We start from the raw sequence: 5016 nt of genomic DNA, 5'->3' as shown, positions 1-5016 counted from the left end.
CTGACTCTGGTTGTCATAGGAGCTGAAAGAGAGTTGTGCTACTCAAACTTTATGAGCTTAAGGGACAGCTGGGATCTCATGCAGTTTCATTTAAATAATCTGAGGATAGGACCAAGATTCCAAATGCTTTACCTACTTTTGGGTGCTGCTGAGAACTGCTGATCAACAGACCACATTTTGAGTAACAAAGGCCCAGGTCAGGGTTTCTCAGCATTGGCAATGTTGACATTTTCTAGCACTTTTGTAGATGTGACAACCATAACCGTGTTTAGATATTGCCAAGGTGGCAAAAATCACATCCACTTGAGAACCGCTGGCCTAGATGCTTCTTTGCCCTTAGTTTGCTTTTAGCTCTTCTTTGGAATCTGAGAGTCAGTGAATTTCCTTTTTGCCTGTGCTAGTTTGGTGGGATATTTATGATTAGGTTCTAGAGTGCACATACATGTAAGTAGTTATTTGTGTGCTTTTGTGTATGTTGCCTGTGTGCTCCAACAAGCTCTGTAAATGCACCTCATGAGTGTCGTGGTTTTAATGCTATTTCAGTACTTAGCATGGAGTTTATTCCCTGGGAGGCAGCTAATAAATACTGAATGAATGAAATTCTGTAGGGACTGCAGCATGCATGCTGTCCCCCTCTCTTTTGAGCTCTGTGGCCTTTTTAAAAAGAGGGGCATTCCCATGTTTTGGGCCCCCAGATCAGGAACAATGTGACCAGCATCCCAGGAGCTTCCCTTGTGCCCCCTTCTACTCACTCTGTAATCTCCTAAAACTTTCCTTCTTTTTCAATAACAAAAATGAATCCACATTGATTATTGACAAATTTAAAAATATAGAGAAACAAAAGGAGAAAAACATAATTTTTATTGCTTATATTTGTTAACATTTTGACATACATCCTATTTTTTCAGTGCCTGTATATGTACATTAATATGTATTTTTAAAACTGAAACAGTTTTATGAGATTCTTATCATTTTTGTGTCTGGCTTTTCTGTCAACACCACACTGTTAATATATTTCCCTATGAAATTTAGATACACCTAATTCATTATTCTAATGACAACTTGTCATGCATTGTACACATGCCAATTTACATGAGCCATTCCATTCATTTCTTGGTCCTTTTTTTGGAAAATGTAATTTGTTTTTCACTTTTATAAACACTCTTTTAACACTTAATTATCTTAAAATTTAAAAAAAAAATGTTTTGTAGATGTTGATCGACCTTTATTTTATTCATTTATTTATATATGGTGCTGAGAATCCAACTCAGTGCCTCTCACAGGCTAGGCAAGTGCTCTACCACTGAGCCACAACCCCAGCCCAGCACTTAATTGTTTTTTAATATTATTTCTTTACTATCATGACTGAGATAAATAAAAACAAATCCCAATAAAATTTCCAGGCAACATATATTTTGTTGCTAAAACCATCTTTTTATTAGTTAAATAAAGTGTATATACGTGCATACATACATAGAAATTGAGTTTCTGTCAAGAAATGCATTCTTGATATAGTAGTTAGCATGACCACATAGAGTGAAGAGTAGCGATTTCTTTTCCAAAACTTTCAGGACTTCTCAGAATAGGTGTTATGAACATTTTCCAGGAATATAAAAATATTGTTATTACTTGACAAATAGGGCCTTTAAATAAAGGTAGTGAGAGCATTCTTTGAGTTTCTTCAAAATAGCAAAATTACTTGTTTGTGTGATTAAATCTGTGCTCTAGATCAGGGGTAAGCAAATTTCTTCTCTGTAGTGAAGTGTGAGATGTTAAATACTTCAGGCTTTTATAAGTCATGTGGTCTCTGTTTTAACTACTCAACTCTATTGTTGTATTGCTAAAACTGAAACTGACACAGATAATACATAAACACACAGGTGTGGCTGTGTTCCAAGACAACTTATTTACCATAGCGCTGGATTTTGGACTGCATACCCTAGTTTGCCAGGACTTCTCTGTTATTAATTAAAATGTGTCCTGCTTTAAAATGTGAATATGTATAATAATTATTATCTCAAAGACTGGGATATAAACATTTAACTCTTCTTCACCAAGATATGGTGGGGACCATGTCTTGTGGCTGGGGATAGTCTCCCTTTGGACAATCTTTATGTCCCTTGGGGTTTCTTGATAATCCCGTGTGTCCTGCCCTGTTCTTGTTCTCCCTGTAGGTCTGTTCTGGAATCAGTTACTTTGATTGCACAGGTTTCTCACTCATAAAATTGATAAAGTACAGTCGTTTCAGTTGCTTACTAGTGGTTTTAGCATAGTTTCTTCCACAAAATACACACAACTAATCATTGTCAGGGAACCGATCCCTGGGTTATGGTGGCAGCTCTACCAGCTGCCTGCTTTACTGTCCCATCCGTGCTTACAGCCTGTCACAGGGGTGGGAGGAGGGAATGCTCTGTGATCAGATTCCTTGTCTAATTCAAGTTTAGACTAAACGCTGTTTCTTTATTGGGTGCTAATATCCTGAAATATCTGAATAATTGTTATCTGAGAACCAAATCTTCATCTGTCAAAGCTGAAGGTTTTACTTCTTATTTCTTGAAAGTGCCATGTCTAATGCTTTGTGGCTACACATAGAGGAACATTCTTTCTTTCTTTCTTTTTTTTTTTGGTACTGGGAATTGAACTCAGGGGCACTTGACCACTGAGCCACATCCCCAGCCCTATTTTTTACTTTATTTAGAGACAGGATCTCACTGAGTTGCTTACCTCCTCTTTTGCTGAGGCTGGCTCACAGTCCTGCCTCAGCCTCCCAAGCCATGGGAATTATAAGCATGTGCCACCATACCCAGCTAGAGGAGCATTCTCTTGGTGCTTATTTTCCTTCACTGAGGTTGTGGAAAGTATTCCCAGACCAGGGTTTTGTGACTGAAATAGGCTGGACTGTGCAGCAGTACCAAAAAACCTCATTGGTTTAACGTGATAAAACTTTCTCACTCATTCACCCAGGTCATCTTCATGCTGGGTATCTGCTGACTGAATGGTCTTGGCTGCTTCTAGGTGCTTCTGTTCTCTCCAAGTTAGATAGGGTTAAACCTCACCCATGAACCTTCCTATGGTGTGACTTTTTTTTTTTTTCTTCTTTCTAATTAACAGTTCAAAAATCACTACCTGACTTATCAGGGTGCCATAATCATGACAATGTGGTATTGGTGGAAGAATGAGTGATTAGATCAATGGGACAGAGTAGAGCACCCAGAAGTAGACTCACAAATATTTTCATCTGACCTTTGACAATGGGGCAAAGGCAGTTCAATGGAAAGCCATCTTAATAAATTGTGCTGGAACAGCTCGACAATATGGTATGTGTAGAAAAAGTGAATCTAGACACAGATATTAAACCTTTCACAAAAATGAGTTCAAATTGGATCATGGTTTTAAATGCAAAATGTAAACTAGAACTGTTAGAATGTAGCCTAGGAGAAAATGTAGGTGATCTTGGGTTTGGTGATGACTTTTTAGATATAATACCAAAAGAATGATGTGTGAAAGATAAATATTGATAAGCTGTCCTCAACAGTATGACAGCAAACCAATGAAAAATGGCCAAAGAGCTACATAGACACTTTACCAAAGAATATATACAGATGGGAAATAAATATATGAAAAGATGCCAACATCAAATGTCATTAGGGAATTGAAATTAAAAACCAATGAGACACTGATGATACACACCTATTAAGAATGGCTAAAATCCAAAAACTGATAATACCAAATGCTGATGAGAATATAGAGTGATAGAAACTCATTCATTGTTTTTGGGAATGCAAAATAGTATAGCCACTTTGGAAGACATTTGGCAGTTTTTTACAAAACTAAATATGGTCATATCATACAATCCAACAATAAGGTTTCTAGTTATTTGCCCAAATGAGGTGAAAACACATAGATACACAAACACATGGATCTTTATAGTTTCTTCATAATTAGCAAATATCAGGATGTTCTTCAGTAATACTATTGTATGTACATATATACAGTGGAATATTATCCAGTGTCAAGAAATGAGCTATCTAGGCATCAAAGGAATGAAGGAAACCTTAAATGCACATTACAAAGTGAAAGATGCCTTTCCGAAGGGCAACAGAGTGTCTGATATCGTCTATATATAACATTCTGGAAAAAGCAAAACACTATAGAGACCATAAAAAGATCAGTTGTTGTCATATGTTCCAGAGGGTGAACTAATGGGTTATAAGGGATGGTTAGGCGCGTGAAGCCATTTGTATAATACTGTAAAGGTGGTTACATGACATCATATATTTGTCCAGATTCATAGCATGCACAACTCAGAATGAACCCTAATGCCAACTAGTGACTGAAGTTATCAGTAATGTATCAATAGTGGTTCATTGTCCTAGGAAATATACCATGTTAATAAGGGAAATGTTACATATGGAGAGTGGGGGACGAAAATGGGGACATGGGAACTTTTTTACTTTCTGCACAATTTTTCTGTAACCCTAAAAGATAGTCTTCAAAAGTCAGATGCTTACCTTTTCTATATGATTTTACTTTCATATAATTTAAACTATCAAAATAAGGTTTTGAAGAGACTTTCCTATGGGAAAAGTGTCGAGTCTTGAGGCAGTAGTCTGCATGACATGTCTCTTTGGCTCTCAGAGACCTTTTCACTTTTTAGATGGTTCTCATGGGTATGATTGCTTGACAGCCAGGCTCTGGATGAATGGAATGTTGCTTTATATTGATTGTTCCTTTGTGTGTGTGTTTCCTTTAATCTAAACTTAGAAACAGATATGAAGGAAATTCTGATAAGTATATATAAGTAGCAATATCAAAAAATAATGTGCATGAACAAATATGTCAAAATGAAACTATTTTAACTGTCTAATTAATATGGACCAACACTTTTTAAAATTTTTAGTTGTTTATGGACCTTTATTTTATGTGTTTATTTATATGTGGTACTGAGATTTGAACCCAGTGCCTCATGCCTGCTAGGCAAACACTCTTATCGCTGAGCCACAACCCCAGCCCTGG

This window comes from Sciurus vulgaris, assembly GCF_902686455.1.
Source record: "Sciurus vulgaris genome assembly, chromosome: 15".
In the NCBI taxonomy this organism is placed as follows: Eukaryota; Metazoa; Chordata; class Mammalia; order Rodentia; family Sciuridae; genus Sciurus; species Sciurus vulgaris.
The sequence above is the reverse complement of the archived record's forward strand: the minus strand, read 5'-3'. Positions refer to the sequence as shown.